Genomic DNA, 19,861 nt, shown 5'->3' with positions numbered 1-19,861 from the left:
GAAGCATATACAGTGCTAAAAAGCGGGCACGTCCTGTGCTACCGGGGCTTAGCGGAGAGACGAGGACTAGGAGTCGGATTCCTGATTAACAAGGATGTAGCTGGTAACATACAGGAATTCTATAGCATTAACGAGAGGGTAGCAGGTCTTGCAAAATTAAAAGAGGTACAAATTGAAGGTGGTACAGGTCTAAGCCCCTACATCCAGTCATGATGACCAGGAAGTCGAAGGCTTCTATGAAGACGTGAAATCGGCGATGGGTAAAGTGAAAACCAAACACACTATAATGATGGGCGACTTCAATGCCAGGGTAGGCAAGAAGCAAGCTGGAGACAAGTCAGCGGAGAATATGGCATAGGCTCTAGGAATAGCAGGGGAGAGTTATTAGTAGAATTTGCAGAACAGAATAATATGCGGATAATGAATACCTTCATTTTACAAGCGGGATAGCCGAAAGTGCACGTGGAGGAGCCCTAGAAATGAAATAGACTTCATACTCTGCGCTAGCCCTGCCATCATACAAAAGGTGGACGTACTCGGCAAGGTGCGCTGCAGTGACCATAGGATGGTAAGAACACGAATTAGCCTAGACTTGAGGAGGGAGCAAAAGAAACTGGCACATAAGAAGCCGATCATTGAGTTCGCGGCAAGAGGGACAATGGAGGAATTTCGGATCAAGCTGCTGAACAGGTACTCGGCCTTAACTCAGGAAGAGGACCTTAGTGTTGAAGATATGAACGACAATCTTATGGGCATCATTAGTGCATGTGCAATAGCCGTCGGCGGTAACTCCGTTAGACATGATGCCAGTAAGCTATCGCAGGAGACGAAAGATCTGATCGAGAAACGCCAATGTATGAAAGCCTTTAACCCTACAGCTAGAATAGGACTGGCAGACCTTTCCAAGTTAACCAACAAGCATAAGACAGCTGGCATAAGGAACTATAATATGGATAGAATTTCACATGCTCTAAGGAACGGAGGAAGCCTAAAAGCAGTGAAGAAGAAACTAGGAATAGGCATAGAATCAGGTGTATGCGTTAAGAGACAAAGCCGGAAATATCATTACTGATAGGGATGAGATCGTTCCAGTGGCTGAGGAGTTCTATAGAGATTTATACAGTACCAGTGGCACCCACGACGATAATGGAAGAGAGAATAGTCTAGAGGAATTTGCAACACCACCAGTAACGCTGGAAGAAGTAAAGAAAGCCGTAGGAGTTATGCAAAGGGAGAAGGCAGCTGGGGAGGATCAGGTAACAGCAAATTTCTTGAAGGATGCTGGGCAGATTGTTCTAGAAAAACTGGCCACTTTGTCTGCGCAATGCGTCATAACTTCGAGCGTACCTGAATCTTGGAAGAACGCTAACATAACCCTACTCCATAAGAAAGGGGATGCCAAAGCCTTGAAATATTATAGACCAATCAGCTTACTGTCCGGTGCCTACAAAGTATTCACTAAGGTAATTGCAAATAGAATAAGGAACACCTTAGACTTTCCTGAACCAAACGACCAGGCATGATTCCGTAAAGACTACACAACAATAAACTATATTCACACTATCAATCAGGTAATAGAGAAAAGGGCGGAATATAACCAACCCATATATACAGCTTTCATTGATTACGAGAAATCGTTTGATTAATTCGAAACCTCAGCAGTCATGAAGGCATTACGGAATCAGGGTGTAGACGAGCCGTATGTAAAAATACTGAAAGATATCCATAGTCGTTCCACTGTCACCGTAGTCCTCCATAAAGAAATCAACAAAATACCTATGAAGAAAGCCCCAGTCAGGGAAATACGATCTCTCCAATGCTATTCACAGCGTGTTTACAGGAGGTACTCAGAGCCCTGGATTGGGAAGAATTGGCAATAAGAGTCAACGAAGAATACCTTAGTAACTTGCGATTCGCTGATGATATTGCCTCGCTTAGGAACTCAGGGGAACAACTGCAGTGCGTGTTCACTGACCTGGAGAATCAAAGCAGAAGGGTGGGTCTACAAATTAATCTGCAGAAATCTAAAGTAATGTTTAACAGTCTCGGAAGAGAACAGTAGTTTATTATAGGTAGCGAGGCGCTAGAAGTGGTAATGGAATACATCTACTTAGGACAGAGAGTGACTGCGGATCCGGATCATGAGAGTGAAATAACCAAAACAATGGGCTGGGGTGCGTTTGGCAGGCATTCTCAGATCATGAACAGCAGATTTCCATTATCGCTCAACAGAAAAGTGTATAATAGCTGTGTCTTGCTAGTACTCACGTACGGGGCAGAGACCTGGAGGGATGCTTACGAAAAGGGTTCTGCTTAATTTGAGGACGATGCAACAAGCTATGGAAAAAAATAATTATGAGTGTAACTTTAATTGATATGAAAATAGCAGATTGGGTGAGAGAACAAACGCGGGTTAATGACATCTTAGTTGAAATCAAGAAAACGAAATGGGGGGGGGGGGATCATGAGCAGGACATTTAATGAGGAGGGAAGATAACCGATGGTCATTAAAGGTTACGGACTGGATTCCAAGGGAAGGGAAGCGCAGCTAGGGGCGGCAGAAAGTTAGGTGGGCGGATGAGATTAAGAAGTTTGCCGGGTCTATAGTTATTACACGACCGGGGTAGTTGGAGAAGTATGGGAGAGGCCTTTGCCCTGTAGTGGGCATAACCAGGCTGATGATGATGATGATGACCCGTGAACAGAGCGATTGACTAGACTATCCTTGGCCGACACAAGACAAATTTGGGGGTATCTTTAAGTACGCAAGACTTCACTGCCTGGGTGCTTTGATCAATTCCTTTTTTGGATTGCTATCCGCAGATATTTTCAGCAAAACCTGTAGTAGGCAGCATATGCACGGTAGTTCAAAATTGAATATAAGAAGGCAACGATGCAAGCAAGGCTTGTTTGTGTGAAGGTAACACCAAATTTTTCCACTGTGTCAGAGGCAGTGCGCTGTATTCCTTTTACATGTGATGAAATGAACATATCAACGACTGGCTGGTGCCCAAATATGTGCCTACAAGATCACAATATTTCCCTCCATAGACCAGTTCACTCGTCCGAGTTGGCAGTGCATCGTCATAATGGGGCTTCAGGTGGATTAGGATTGTTCATCTCTATTCACCCATGCATGAAAATCGAAAAGTAAAAATCAGTCAGGCATCCCACATACATAACAAGACGTGTGAGCCGCCTCACATTATCAATGCACGAGAAAAGGCGTCCTTTCTAGATGGTAAGGGACATAAAATATTCTGCACGACTTAACCTTTTTAGGCAAACACTGTTTATCAAAATGTTAAATATTTTATGCCTTTGTATTACAGCTTGCACCTTCCTGCGAAATTAACTTGTGCAGAATACAACGCATATTCAGTGGCTCTATTATTTGGACGCTGTGTTATGTCACGGCATCAACACGCCAAAATAATTCCGCCTTAACATATAGCATTGGCACAATAAGACTCTCATGTGTGAATGCATGCAAGGAGCATGTAAAACAGTCAAAAGAGCAATACCTCCACTATTACAGGGTGGCAAAAGAGCACAAATACAAATTCTTGGTGAATGTCATCGTAATAGGGACCTGTTCAGCAGCCAGAAGCAGCGATTACTTACGTTTTTCCTAATGCAGCTCGTTAACTGAAAACCTCGTACTCAGAGATTAACTAGAACGTGGAAGTATTTATAAGCCAAGAAACGTGGTTGCAGTAGCAATCTGCGAAGACGCAGATAAGTCGTTACCGATCAACCTCAGGAGAAAAGCGCCAACAGACGCACAGGTGTGCATGATGAACACGACTACTCCCGAGCGTAATCTTTCTCAACAGAAGAAAACGCTTATCAAGATTTTCAATTTCTCATTAAGGCAATAGACTTCCTTAACTACATGCTAACACCCAGTGCTCAGTAAGCAAAACCTCAGGTTTTACTGCTGTCGTGGTAGTTCTCATTCCTACGTTCGCATAGCACTCTATGCCTACACGAGAAACAAGCACAACAGGCGTGTCCCTAGCAAGCACGTATACTCATCTTTTAAATGCTACGGCGCGGCCAAAAAGCACCCTCCAAGTTGCCGGTGCTGCGATGTTACTCGCAGCATTCGCGGCGTTGGGTAGTGCACCAGCTGTGGCACAAAAATAATGCGCGTTATTTCTTTGCGACTTCCACACAACTTTTCACGACAACTAGAGTCAAAGGGAGCGCCCTGCATGGCGGGAACATCGTTGGTCCACATTTTTCGTGATTTCACGCACACGTGGAAACTGCAGGGAGACACAAGCTATCATCTGGCACTTACATGCACGCGAATGAAGTCGCATATCATTACAGCAAATACAAGAAAAAGTACCATGAGACAAGCACATCGTAGCAGATCGCCAAACCGATCGGCAGGTTGAAAACGGAGCAAGAATACGCTGGATAGATAGATCCGTTGTCTGCGCCGTTGAAATAGGGTAGTACTGTGGCCTCCGTGGTGCAATAAGTCTTAACCAGTACCATGAGCCCCCTAACGTTTTCTGCCACGTTGCACCCAACTACCTACGTACGGATGCGGCCAGAAAAAAACACAGAATAGTCTATATTGTAGGCTCTAATTTAGTGTAGAAAGGAATTAGATGACGTATTTTCAATTTTGAATCGCTTCTGCCATTTGCAGCCAGCAAAAGCATGGCCTTCGAGATCGTGTTGCGTGGTTTTTGTAAAGCCGTCACTGTGGCGTTATCTAAACAATTTTGACTTGGGTCAGTACTCTAAAAGCCCCTTAATTACGTTTTCCGCGCTTTGCGGTGCTACCTGTGGCATGGCTTAATTTAAATAACTTCCGTGTTTTATAACAATTAACTGCATCCTCAGACATTTTTGATACGAAACCGAGATACACATGTGCCTTGCGCAATGTTTCAGCGCACGTCATGACTGTGTCAGTTGGAAGACATCAGATTTGCTCTTCTGGTGCAGAATACTCCCGTATCGTCCGTATGTGGCTTTCGTTTCAGTGTGCTTATTGTACGCGTGTTGCACTCCTGTCGTCCATGCCTTTTGAGTTTATCGTACGACCCTCGAATATTGGCTAAAAAAACCCACATGGCTTTGCAGCGTGCAAGAGTCCTATGTGGTATGGGCCAGAGACGCGCGCCGGCGTACGATGTGTATGCAAACAAGTGCTGTAGAGCATCCCAGCAAGTAGATGTGGCCGCTTATGTGCAGTTTTAAAGCGAAGCCTTTTTTGCCTCTTTCTTTGACTGTCCCATTGCTGCTGTAGGGCACACCGCATCGATGAGAGGGGGAGGGGCTCGTAGTGTGTGCGTATATGACAGGAGCGAGTCAGAGAGGAAAGGCTACGCTAGAAACTCGTTTTCACCCAACCGCATCGAATGTGCACAATGCCCTCTGGAGCTCCCTCGCCATCGCCACCTGTAACAACCTGTCACATGTCGACCTGTTACCTATCAACAGCTGTAATTATCTGTTACTCCCCTCTGAAGCACATGCAGTCAGATTATGGCACACGATAGCGAACATCACGGTGTCAAAATTAATCTGGACTCCGTAATTCGGCTTCCCTCCTAATCCGACTGTGCTTTCGGCGCGGGAGCCCAATAATTCAATTCAAGTTTAATTCTTCTGCCACAATGCGATGTGCCATGTGAAGCAATGACTATGATCAACCCTCTACGAGGTCGCGAAAGATGTCGCACAAGAACGGCTAAAGTAAACACCTCTCCCTGTGTGTTCTGTATACTACGCAGACAAGGAGCAGTGGTGCCCGCAAGGTAACGTTTAACATCACTCTAACCCTCTCGTTTTAGACTAAACGTTAAAGAAAGAAAGCTTTAGCCGTCAACATCTTCGCTAAATATCGTCATTAAAAGCATCCAGCACGGAATGCTTCGCTCACATCAATTACCGCCGTGATCTGCATAATTTTTCTTTGTCACGTTCATGTCAATTCCAAAATTGCAGCTTACGGATTACCTTTTTTTTCACCTGCTTACGCCCTTCTATCGCTTGCTTTATGTTATTTTTCCATCACTTGAAGTCCTAGGGCGTAAATATATTCCAATATCATTTCATTATCACCTGCTGGCATCAAATTTGCCTAATCGCCAACGCAAGCATTGGGCGGTAACCAGCATTGTTCTCCGAACAGTCCGATCAAACGCTCTTCTCGTTTTATTAATTGAATTTATTTTTTGCTTTCAAAACGAACAAGCTTGCCTACATTGAAGGTTTCTCTTGTATAATTGGCTGACAAGATACGAGTAGAACGCTGAAGTGCAGAGGGATTCGGTGGGGCCGAGCTAGTGCAGTGTAAATCATAACCAGATGAGAGGGATGGTGCCGGCGGCTTCGATGGGTCGGCTAGCCCATTCTATATTGCCTGGCTTGCGAAAATTCTAAGCGACATGCAATGAAAGTTTAAGAATGCCGATTAAACGGACCCTCACCAAAGAAGACTCCGCAGAGCGATGTCGTATACGTGTGCAAATTCCTCGATAAGGTTATACTGCCACACAAAAGTTTTTATTATACGCAAATAAATCCATGCTCTCCGGCATAGGCGAGTAGCCAGTACCCCAGTGATCGGCTGGCAGCCATCTTTGATTCCTTTCGGAAAGCGGTATTCTCAGGCTATTCAGTAAAAAAGGCACCTTTAGAGCGCACACTTCACTTTGACGGGATGAGTTTTCACGGCTTTGTAACGCCACGCGACAGGCAGGGGAAGTTGTTGTAGCCCAAGAATTTCTGACCAATAGGAGTAAGATAATGTTGAAAAGGGTCCAATCAGAAATAAATATTTTTCTTTTGCTTCTTCTATTCATACATAATCAGAGTGCACATGTTTATGAAATGGGGCACTATCGCAGTTTTAGTCAAGTTGCGTGACAGAAAGGAGAAGTGGGGCGGCCTGACAATATTTCACCAATCATATAGGGCTGATAGCAGAATTGGAGTAGGGAAGTTTGAAATCACTTCACGTCATAGCGGCCTTGCGTCGTTTCGTCTTTCCTATCCAACACTCCATTTGCCGTGTGTTTCTGATCTCCTGCTCTATAACGTCGACCAGTTTTCTATTTTCCCAAACAGTTGTATTACACGCCTCAAATTTTTACTCTACGCTTTTGCGATGTCTGTTATTTACTATTATTTATTTTTCCGCGTTCATCTGCCATCATTTGGTCTACTCCTCGTAGATCGTTTGTGAGCCTAAGGCGTAATTGATATAAAACTGTCTATTTTTATATTTTCACCTTACCTGTCCATGACACTTACTCTCCCTGTTAACTAGTATGTGGTTCCACTTATTCATCGCACAGATTCAGCACTAGAGAACTGTTGTAATCCGTATATCCGTCCAAGTCAAGCTTTTTCGCATTCACACCTCCTCCTATAACTACCGGGCAAATTTTTTTGAACTCCATTACCACTGCCCCTAATCTAATCTATTGATCTTTATCTGTATGGTACTTGTCCGTACGTAAGATACTCCAAGCCAGGTCTTTTTTGCCTTCCAATGTGTTCTAAACCCAGAACCCTTCGCAACGTCATGCCCCTCGAATAAGCATGGCTTCGCCTCCTCCTTTCTTTGAACCAGACACCTTGCAACAGACGGCCGTTGTCGTACCTAGCGTGAATGCATTTTGGGTTCTACGACCAAATTCTGTGACCTGCGCCCCTCTACAGTGTATATTGTGGTGAAACTTTTGACATTTATTAGAGGTGGCTATCCTTATCAGGCCTATAAATGCGCAGTCAAAGCTTACTCGTGCCATGGAGGATGACGCAAGTGACACTATAGAGAAAGAGTGCCCCCGCTCTTATTTGTAACGTCCGCTACTACCACCACCAATGCGTCGGTTCATCACATGTTTGTCGTGTTTCTAATGTATTTTGTTGTGTAAAGCAGTAGTTTAAAATATTTTAGTTGTGCAACATATTTGACCGCGCCTTTCGACAGTGTTTCAAAATCTACGCTGCCATGTCTCCAGATTTTGCGCATAATTTTACGTAACACATACTGCCCGATCAGCATTCTACATAGTTAGAGACAATGCAGAGAAGGAGGTCGGAGAGTTTTGAGGCACCTTAAAAGAATGACCGCAGATTACCGTCAGAGAGACACAGCGCATTATTCATCAACCACAATGTTGGCTTTGTCAATATATCAATAGTCAGTGAAAAGCTGCTGTAACAATTTATTTGTGTGGCCCTTCGTCGCAAATTAATGCGAACCCGGAAATAATATCTCTAATGCAGCAGTTCTTTGGTAGATGGATGGCTAGGGGATACATACTCCATACATACTCAATACTTTTGTTTTTATTCACAATATGCGTTGCACTGCCATTCTGATTCAAATCCGTTGCAGTTTTGATCGTATCCACCTGACTCACATCGGCCGCTTTTTAAACTGAAATGAAACCAGTTTTCCCTGCGTTGTCCAAGTGGTTCGTTGGGATTGCACCCGCAGGCTGCAAAGCAAAAACACCAGTAAAATGAATTACGCTCCGTCGAGGTCTGTTATGCCAAAATCACATTGTTAAGAAACAAGTTCAGGTGAAACAACACGCGGTTACTGTCGAAGTTATTGCGTATAGCATTCAGCATCGACGTACATCGTCACTACACACTGCTACCGTCAAAAACCGTTATGCTTAAGGTATGTGCCCCTGAATGACTTATATTTCATCTTTCTATGAAACCAATCGGTCTCGTATCTCGGCACCAAGCCACCGCGTGGTCTCCAAAAGTGCACGCCATGCCGGTGCGTACAAACGCTGCGAAACGGTCCATGCGGGAGCTGCGGCTTCTCCCTCTACCTTCTTTTTTGGACCCGCTGCGTCATCTATACTACGTTTCATCGATAGCGTGCAAGGCCGTGAAAGCTGAGGAAACGGTCTGCCACAAATCAAATGTATCAATTCGCTTGCGTCATAAGTGAGCCGTACAATATCTAGAGCCATAGTTCGGATGTGTTTGACAGTGTAATTTGCTTCCTTTTTTGTTGCGATAACAATTACCTGTACACTCCCGGCGCTTTTCAACTGTTGTCGATGCCTTCGCCATCTGTGTCACTGGGATGTTCCGTATAAAATTTGAGGACGATAACATCGTCGTCGCGAGCCGTATGCTGTATTTCCGAATGAAAGCGTGCGAGGATGAGCCGGCGACGGCGGCTCAGTCTCGCGTTCGCAAGCTAGGAAAGTGGGAAGGAAGCGTGATGCCTTCGGTCGCGCGCAAGACACCGCGTGCATGGTGCGTCCGCGTGGGCCCTACCTTGAAAGAGGTCGACGATGGGGACAGACTTCACAGCAAGTGCTCATAGCTTTTTCTGTGCTATTTTCGCCGCTTAGTTCTGCTGAGGCCAGAGACAGCGAGAAGTTCAATTCGTTGGCAGATGCTGCAGTGCTTCCTTCGGAGTTTTGACAGAGAGTTTCTGAGGTCGTCGAGCGAGATGTGTTCATGCTTTCTTTTGTGGATGGGGCACCACTTCGGTTGATTTATTTGGTAAGCGAGTATTTAGCGGTTCATACGACCGATATAGGTACTATCATGACTTAGTATAGCGGTCTCCTAATTTGCTATCCCACTCGATGCTTCGTCTTTTGGGCGAAACTGTGATTTTCTCTTTCTTTTTCTTTCGTCCTAAAAGTCATTCAGTATTTTTTATTTAGTTTTCTGTGCTTACCTGCCAAACGGCTTACTTAACAACAATGTGACTGATCTGTAGGGGTAACTTGCCTTGTATGCATGCAAGTACTCTTTTTGTGCCTTTTTGGATGAGCGTTATCACTTTTGTGCTGGTGCTGTACATACACGACGGAGCCCTAAATGGGAGTACACCTGTGCTTTTTACAATAAAAAGAGACATTGTTGCGAATGTTTTGCTTAACTCGGTCTCTCAATGACGTACTCCATGATGGTGCTGGGCGAAAGAATATGAATGACCAAGCGTTAAAAAAAAGTAAGCGCACGCACTCTATTGCTTTTCCATCTTGCTATACCATGTGTTACCAACGAAAAGAAATGTCTCCGCTTCTTGCTCTAAAGTTCGTTCGACAGAAAAGCTGTAAACGAAAAGTAGAACGAGTACCAATTGCGACGTAGGTTGGAATTATTTAGCTCGCGACATTCAGATGTGCTTTACCTATTGATTAACCTAAGGCATTTTGACGGCCTGCGTCTTAGCTTGCCCCACAACATCGTGCTCCTACAAAGAGTGGACAAGAGAGAAGCTAAATTTGCCGCCCCTCGTCTGCAAGCTGCTCTTCAGCAGTACTTACTATACGCGGCCTTCCCATAGCCCTTTCATAAAACAAATCGGTTGATTGGTGGGTTCTACTTTTAGATACGAAAGAGTACTTACGCCACTTGTTGCATAGTACGCTACAGACTGCTGCTGCCGTCACCGTAGCAGCTTGCGCAACGTAATCTTTATCGAGGAACGCTTGCGAGGAGAGCTGAGTGCTTCGTAATGCCTGTAGGCGCAGGAGCGCCTTATCATTAGTTATCTGACTCGGATGTTTGTTTTGAGCTGGTTGTTTATGGAAACATAAGCTGTTGTGTATGTTGTATGCGTGATTATAAATACTGTGGGCGCTGTTCGCTTCATTTTGCTGAGATTCATCGCTTGCGGAACTTTCGCTGGAACAAGTTCATATCTTCTTTTCCGATGTTACCAGCATCTGTAAAAGTGGGCTACGTGATACACTGTGTACGACCATTCGTTGCAATGCCTCTTGAGTGCCCAAAGTGTCTTAAGCTATGTCACGTGACGCTGTCTAAAGAAGTGCATTGACTTGCGGCGATGAGGCGGAAAACAGGATACCACTGATTGTAACCTACCTTCATATGAATACCCCAGCGATCCTGGCTGTCGTGAAGTCATGTGAAGGAATGCTCTAAGATGCATCAAGAAGGTCGTATTGTTCGAAAAATGTTAACACACAAATCTAGCCGTAGAGAAGCTGCTCAATCTATTGGCCAAAGTTAACAATGCAAGTGAAAGTAGCGCCTCCAAGCCACTTCCGAAGAACTGCATAGAAGGGTGCAGTCGCCACGATCACATCTGCCCTTTTTTGCATCTAGCACTGTACCCATACGTACAGCGAATTCAAAGCCGGTGAAAGCACGCGGCAAATATTCGTCTCCGACGCCTGATGTTGACACGGAATGGCCTTTTCTGTTATGTAGACCCACAGTCATGACATCGCGCCGTTAATGCTCCTCTGCGCCAAGAAGTCAATGATAGGGCCCCAAAAACCGGCGACACAACATGCAAGCGTGGAGAGGGGTGTAATGAGAAGGAAAGCGTTCAGAAAACGCTGAAGCCCCAGATATTGTTAATGTACGTGATTATTGGCGCTCTCCTGAATACAGCCGCTAAAAGTACCCTGCAGGTGTTCCGCCCTACTGGAGCCGCTTATCGCAGCTCTCTATAGTTTGTGGAGCTTTTGCTTGGCGCCTAACCTGCTGATCCAGGCGAAGCCCACGCACCAGCTTCATCTTAGCGCCTTTATTTGAAGTTTCATTTGAGCTAGCGACCTCAGATAAGGGGCGTAAGCCGATGGTGGCTTCGTGGACATCATTTCTGAATGTTTATAAAGATAATGTTGAACTTGGTTTCGCCGTTCTAGCATCCTTCTTTTTTGTCATTGCCCATCCCCGTGGGCAGAGTAGCAGGCCAACGTGTGCTAGTCCAGGTCAACCTCTCAGCATTCTATCAAATAAATATTTATTTCTTGCCGCCCGAACCCCAATGAGATTGGTCCCCGCTGCGGGTGAGAACTCATGCACGGCGTCGGCGATGGGGCTTCATTGGACCCGGAGGAGATCGGCCACAGAGACCCATTACTAACCTTCCATGAGATCATCTCCATTCATCAAAACGAACGTAGGCACTCCCCGCCTCCGCTCCCGCAACTACGTAGATTTCAAGCAATCTTTCTTTGGATGCTTCAGACGAGGTCACATCCTTCGCGAGGTTTCCTAATCAGGATTGCCAGAGTATGTGATCCACAGTGCCAGGATATTGGAGGAGGAGCTTCGCACTATAGCTCATATGCTCTGGCAGCGTCCTGCATTACGGTATTCAACACTCACCATCGAACAGGAGTAGGATGAAGCCATATCAAGTACCGAACTAAACATCCAGTCCGTGGTCGTCCAGGGGGCCCGTGAAAGAGCGAGGGGACTTGGCCTACCGATTCCGACATGGGAACAGCCGACGGCGAGCCGGGGACCCCGAAGGGTCTCTGCAGGCTGGATTCTACATTCATCGGCTAGGGGGCCGGACGGAGCGCACATCTCTTGCGTCGTCTCTGTGGAAAGATCATCTTTCCTGGTGGAAAAACATCTTGGACTGCTGATAAAGTGCCGTGTGTGTCCTCAGGACGTAATAACAATCCTGTGGATACCGTTATAATGGACTACTTATAATGTTGTTTGTGTTTTGCGGACGTGATAACCATCCAACGAATACCATTATCAAGACTATCAGTGGTATTTGAAGGCTTTTATCGCGTCTATTGTGCTAGACCGGGCCACACGCCTCACCGAGCCTATCGTTAGGAGTAGCGCTGAGGTGTCTAGAGAGGCGGCCGAGGGCCCCCCGTGTCGGCTCGGCCGGGTTCTGTGGTGGCACAGTGACGATGGAAGTTTGTCTTAACGGTACGGATGTCAATGCGCCTAAATTCTAAAGCTTGGACTGAGTGGCGAAGGTGTTTAAACGTGTCGCGGATTTTCAGGAGCGTCAACAACCCGGACGTGAAGATGGCGGCCCTCAGCGGCTGAAGTGGCGAAGCGAGTCAGATGACGCCGGCCAGCTATAATGGCCACAACTATGTCGTCAGTGGAGGAACCTCGTAAAAAAGCGGTGGGAAGAAAGCTCGCGGAGCGGTTACACGCTTCGCACATTCCAAGTGTTGCAAACGAGGATCACAATACTATTATCACGCCCAACTTACGATTGACCGTAACCAAGCTCTCGGCGCCAGCAGTTGAGGGAGCAATCATGATGGTGGCGGAAATGTCAGGAGGGGATAGGATCGTCGTGAACGACAAGCAGGGAAGACATATATAGCACACGCAACGGGGACAATGAAAAGAAAATGTTGGGGCTGAAGTTCATAAAGCTGGACTGCAACGCGTACGATGCGCCGACATATATGGCGGCGCGGAAGCTGTGGTGTGGGAGTGGTGCATGGAATCAATCTTAGGCTCTCTTAGAAGGAACTGGAATTGGCTTTCTCATATCGAAGGAATCCTCCCATTCGTTGTCTGGGGAGGATGGGCAACTCTAACACGGTGATCATCACCTTTGCTGGTGACTATCTGCCGAGGTCGATGATCTGTTTCGGGGCGCCAATGTAGTGGTTTGTCTAAAGAAAGAGATACGAAGTGTTTTACAGGTGTGCTGAGCTGGGACTTCCATGGGAGGCGTGCGACAGTCAGCATGCCAAGTACAGAGGATCTGGAGCGACCTCCCTGATGACGAAGGGTCACGTGCTTGAGCAGAGGTGCCGATGGCAAGTATTAGACAACCGAGGACCACAGGTGCAATGCACTTTTTCGAACACCTTACCAAGTCAAGAAGCAACAGTAGGAAATGAATCTGGAAGATCAAGCGCTAGAACATGAAGAGGGACGCAACGTCAAGTCGGAAACGCAGTGGTATAGTGGCAAAGACTGGTTTCAAGATCGTTCGCCGAGTTTATTGAAGCATCGCTGCAAGTCGACAAGGCGTTTGGAATCCTTCGCGAAATTGGTATCGCTGGAGCAGCGATGACCTCCACGCAAAGAACGCCAGGTCGGTGGTGGTGGCACCCAATGAAGCTAAAGTCCACTGGACCAAAGGTCGGATGGGTTGCTAAGGTCTCCCAGGATGCAGAAACGTTTATTTCTCTTAAAGAGCAAAGCAGGATTTTACAAGATCAGAATGAGGAAATACACAAACTACTTGATGTGATTAAGAAACGACTAGCCAGTAAATCTGAGCCTGAACCGAAACACCCCAGCTTAATAATACTCCACCATTATAGAAGAAGAGGGCTAAGGAAATAGAAGTCGAGGATCATCCCGAAGCAAGAATTGTAATGCTTGACGTTGAAACAAATAAATTCAACAGAATGCTTCAAACGGCACTGAGCAGATGAAACATGTAGGCACCGCTATCGAGGAAATAAAGGTTGAATTTGATAGTAGGCACGGCAATACAATGGATCTGCCAAATGTGCCACAACTACAATGAGATGACTCTGCACCATTGTAATATTGCACCATTGTAAGTGATAATAAAGATTGTAGCGAGGTCGTTATTTAATCTATTCAGAACACTACCTAAGAGATGGAATTTGAACGGGAACAGGAAGTTGTTGATAGACATCTCGTGAGGTTATAAGAAAACGAAATTTGGGACAAAATATCAGCCATGAAAGAGGCGACAGGAATTTCTAAAAGCAACTTGCTGCATTCAACAAAGAAACTGAAGAGCATGCGTTAGAACGCATCAAGCAAAATTGGGGCAATATTTCTGATCAAATGGATGGGAAAATTGGCAGTGTCGCAACATGGCAGCTACTCCGACATCAATTATATCCAGAGAAAACAAATTCTGAAGCGTGGCAGTAGCTTCAAAAGCTCTTGCACAAATATGAAGGCGCGACAAGGAACTGTTAGCCGAGGTTAGGGAACGATGTCTCAGCTGTGCTGGAGTTAAGAGTCTCCATCATTACGTGGAATCGGAAAACCCAGAGATGGTCAGACTCATCACGATCGGGGAAGTGAGGGCTGAAATTGAATGTCTCACAACAAAACGGGCTGCCGGGCCATACAAATTTGCACATAAAATGGGGCTATATAATCTTGCAGCCTGTACGCAAGAATGCAACGACAGTGGAGATATACTGCAATCGTGGAAAACTGTGAACCTTGTTATTATTTCGAAGGCACAGAAAAAGCTAAGCTTTTAGCCTCTCGCAACCATCTCCATCACATCTTGTTTTGCAAAATTCATAGCGCAAGTATTCCAGACTAGACTGATTAGATTCATTGAAGATCAAACCTTTGCCCTGATACCTTGATAGGCTAGAGATCAAACTTATCGGCATGCGATGTCATGCTGCCGCTGAAGTACTAGGTAATCGGCAAAAAATGGTATTAGGGTCACTGTGGTCACTGTATTAGGGCTAGTGGTAATCTCGTTTCGAAACCAAAACACAAGATGCAAAAAACATGCATATATAAGGTCAGTTGAGGTCATCCTCACTTGTTGAGGCTTTTTCATGCTCAGTGAAAAAGTAGAGGTGCAGAAATGCTCACTACAGAAAATTTGGTGGAACAGATCAAGAATGCTTTGCAATAAAATTGAACACCTATGTGGGCAATAGATCAGCTGGCTGAAATTGCATGCATTACATTTTCTGACTGAATTAATAATTTTCTACCCTATGTTGGAGTTATGCCAAACAAAGTTGCAATGTCAAATGGAAGAGAGAAAAGGCTTGGTAGCAGCTGAACTTCTTACCGCGTTTAAAATAATGTCAGAATCTTGGTCGCAAGGCAGCATACACGCCAGAGCAACAGTGACGAAATGTGTTAAACACGCATTTCCAAATTGAAGCAGCTTTGCCTGACTTTCGCAACATTCCTGGCATATGTTGTGTATTTGCATCTTAGCATATACCGAAGCCATATGCGTTATCTTGTAATGAGAACTAAGTAAAGCTATCAAAAACAATGTTTCTGTAAACTCGTGCGATTCCACTGGCCCTACAACGTCATCGTTGTTATGCGGTACTACTCAAGATACCAAGAGCCTTGCGACAACTTTCTCCCAGAATAAAAATCTATTATTTGAGATGAAGCCATCCCTTTACATTATCTCAATTATTATCGCCAATAGTAAGTTAAAAGCAAAATACACAATAGCACCAGTTGCAATTAGAATAACGAACATCATATTACTGTATGGAGCCTGATAAATTGTACAGCATCAAGATACTGAAAATTAGAAGTGCATCGATTTTAAGGCCATGATTTTAATCGATATATTTTTAAACTGGCGCTAGACACCCTTGTTCCAGCAAAGCAACAGGAGTACTGGCTGATTTAACTGTTGTCAAATCTAGACCCACAAGGTGAATGATTAAAGGGTTAATAGAGTAAATTAGGAAAGTCCGTACATTTTTCCGAATATCAAGCAAATTTTCTATGAGCCGCTAATTGTAATATGGCACCCAAAAATCTCATAAACGCTGGCATTTTGGTTGGTTTGTTTATGAATTGAGCGAAAGATGCGGGGAGAGACAGAACGTTAGAAATGGCAAGACAACAGCTTTTAGTACTGAAAAAAATGTCAGCTTCTTTCACATCTTCTTAGAGCAGGAAAACATAGAAAAGGGTGTACACGAAAACAATAATGACTTACATGGAGGATATTTGCAAGTCTCCTGCAGACGGTTACATGCTGGAATCAGAAGGAGTCCATTTTACAAACAAGAATCATGTAAACCCCTACTATTGCATTTAAAGATACATGTAGGTAATGCTGCGTTGTAGTAATTTATCTGGATAACTGTGATATTCGTAGAAGGAGTATGATTTATTCAGCTATTTTCGGTCACAATTTCTGCTATGGGAACACTGTATACATCAAAACTTCACATTATGACGTTATAAGTATGGTATGATGTATGTGTCTTTTGTAAGTAAAAATGAAACTTTCAATGCAATTTTACGTGTACATCAAGTAAATCAATTGAATCTTCTTCTGCCCTAATTATGTATTCATGTCTAAAAGAAAACAGTGGCGCGAAATGATGGGGGCGATAAGCAATGTGTGGTGACCTATGTCATCGACTTAATAATGTTCGATCAAAAATGTGTCTTATTTTCATATATAGGTATATCGCTTACTTGTACTTAATGTATGTCTTCCCAGTTTGGGTTCCTCGGCTAGTCCTATTGCGGCATTTATTTCATTTCAATTTAAATAAACGCATCTGAATGCCATTGTAACAAAATTTCTGCTCTAGTTTTATGCATAAAAAGATTCTTGGTATTTATGAGAAAACAAAGGGTAACTTGTATTTTGTCTCTAAGAAACGTTCCTTCATAAAACCCTAATTGGCACCTCATAATAACAAAGCTAAATTTCAGAACTCTTCAATAATTGCAAATATGCGAGTCACCCAAATTTACTTTTACGGAGGTCCACAAAGAGCTGGAAATAAAGCAGCGAGCAACGCAAAACGCAGCTTAGAAGTGCGTCATTTTTAGCCATCTGCTCTATTGGGGATTCTGCTGCTCTTTTCCTAAATTTCCATGACAGTTTGTACCAGGACCACGATAAACAATTAGTCAATATAAAAATGGTGAACAATCCGCTTTCTTTGGATAGTGAACGTCAGAGATTGCAGCTTGTTAAATGTTCACATTCTGCAGTATATTTCTACATCAGGAAACAAACCGTATTGTATCAACCATCGATTCTCATACAACTTACCAAGGAGAAGGAATGATGGTAATAAATTATTATCTAGAAGGCATCAGTGCTTATAACTACTTAAAATTTTTCTGTCGGCAGAAGAGCGTAACAAATGAAGAAAATGTATTTATACCTCTGTCACCGTTTCTAGCCTCCACATCTGCAGCTGCATATGTTCCCTGGAGAAAAAATAACATTATCGGCACCATCATCACCGAGAGCATATTCGCAGATGTCTGCACTTCTGTCGATGTGTCTCTCCAAGTTGGACTCAAAGAGGAAACATGGCGCTTTTATATCCAGAATGATTATGCCATTTCTATTTCAAGATTTGATCGACCAATCAGATGCTTTTTCCTGCTTGTTTATGATGCGTCAGCACAAAACAAGTTTAAATGTTGCGGTTCAACCGTGATAGCACGGGCTTGCCAGTCGTTTCAAATCGCATTGCTTTCTGTTGATTCATGAATCTTTCATGAGTCCATGCATGCGCGCTTAGAACCTTTAGTGATATTATTTTTTTCTCCTGCTAAGCTTCGGGCATGGGCACATGAGCGATCTGTAGCTAAGAAAGCTTCATTTTATTTTTCTATGCATGGTAGGCGCTGTCCCTGTAAGCCAGTTCTTTCCATTATGCTAATTCTCGGCAGAAGTAGCAGTGCTTTGACCAGAGAAATTATGGAGGCATTTCGTGTTAGAATTAAAGAGAACGATTTTGTTAACGACACGTCTGTTGTTTTGCGTAGCAAAGAAAAACTGTTTTTTTAGATATGCCGTAATATATACATTTTTTCATATGACGCATTGGTTGGCTTTATGAATATAAAGGTTGCCCGATCCCTGTCTGCTGTGTATTTAGGTAGCCGAAATCCTCCCAATAAAATTTATTTACAAGTTAGCACCTGTCATGCGCGTTGCTGTCTATCTCCTAAAACTGCGCTTACCAGTATTCGTTTAATACTAATAAGCAATTTAGGCGAGATTTGAAAGCAAATAAACTCAGGATAGAACTGGACCAGAATCATCCCTTCGCTTTGCGAATCATTTAGTTGTACAACTGTTCCTTGTACTGGAGCTCGATTTCTACTATCGAGGAAGAGGGGCGTGTGCTTGGGGCATAAGTTCTCGCTCGAGGACAGAACTCGAGCGCTTGGCGCCGTGCCTTCGATGAACAGCACTGCCTGAGTGTACGTTTCAGCTGGTAAATATCTTGTGCAGTTTCAATTACAACCAATAGCTATTAATTACAACAATTACAATACAATTACAATTACAACCAATAACCAAAAAAAACATCAACAGATACCACAGAGTCAGTTCAGAACAGGTCAGCACGTTTCATCCTTTGAAATTATTCCCGCACAGCTAGCATTTCTTTAATCAAGTCAAACATTGAGCCTTATTATTTTGCAGATTCTAAGAAAAATTTGGCGTCTCTGCCTTTTTCAAAAAATCTTTTAACAAAATAACTCGCGCAACGAAGTCTTCATTTCAGATCCTTCGCACAGGTCGTCACGTCTTGATCATCGGTTTAAAGTGTCCATTCTTTTCTGTTGCACAAATGTTTTCTCTGAATCATTTCTGCAAAAAAACCAGGGCTGAGTGGAACCGCCTTCCCCCCTCCATAGCCTGCATCGAGGAGGCGTCATCTTTCAAGATTGCAAGAACTGATTATGTTTTGAGTTTATTAGCTAAATACTAATGATTGTTTGAAAGTGTTGCATTTTTCTTTTATTGTAGACACCTCCGCTGTAACAGCCTTCTGGACCCTGAGGGTGCTGTAAATAAAATTTAAAACAAATAGACAGCCAGGTTTGTTGATAGAAATATAAGGCACTGAGCGCCCGAGCTCACTCCTTCAGCTATGTGTTTTTGGCGCGCCCTATACACATGACTGCATCCTTCGCTATAATAAAAAGATTGTTCTTAAGCTGCACATGTTTTTTAATCAGCTGTGGCATACAGCGGAATGAAGACCCTTAAACTAATTTACTGGATGAGGTGAACGTTAATTTAGGGAGCAAGCAAGAAATATCAAAACGCTACAAGAAAGTTTTCTTTAATAATACTTTAGATTAACATTGTCACCTTTCACCTTATAGTGACGGTGAAGAACGACGTAGTGTAATAACTGTGAAGAGCAAATCTACCTTTTTACTGGGCGCACTTGTGCCCAGCAAAACTAGATAACGCTCATGATCAACGATAGCGACGAGCGAAGTTGATGTACGGAGAAAATGTGAACAATGGACAGGCGGATCGCTCTTTTTACATGACTAATCGAAGCTTCTAGCCTAATAGCTGGTGCCTGCATGCCTTACGGAAAGTGCTACACATTCATGTGGAGCCTACGTGCAGTATACA

At 44.0% G+C, this 19,861-nt stretch overlaps 1 long non-coding RNA gene across 1 annotated transcript; it reads right to left on the bottom strand.

Annotated features, from left to right (window-relative positions):
- Positions 1 to 8,178: 8,178 nt before the first annotated feature.
- On the bottom strand, positions 8,179 to 17,768 carry LOC142586946 (uncharacterized). The gene is made up of 3 exons (XR_012829308.1): positions 17,631 to 17,768; positions 16,439 to 16,477; positions 8,179 to 8,483 (listed from the first exon to the last, which is right to left on the bottom strand). It is a non-coding gene; the product is annotated as an uncharacterized LOC142586946 (long non-coding RNA).
- Between the last annotated feature and the right edge of the window lie 2,093 nt (positions 17,769 to 19,861).

This window comes from Dermacentor variabilis, chromosome 7 (genome assembly GCF_050947875.1).
Source record: "Dermacentor variabilis isolate Ectoservices chromosome 7, ASM5094787v1, whole genome shotgun sequence".
NCBI classification, from domain to species: domain Eukaryota; kingdom Metazoa; phylum Arthropoda; class Arachnida; order Ixodida; family Ixodidae; genus Dermacentor; species Dermacentor variabilis.
The sequence above is the reverse complement of the archived record's forward strand: the minus strand, read 5'-3'. Positions and strand labels throughout refer to the sequence as shown.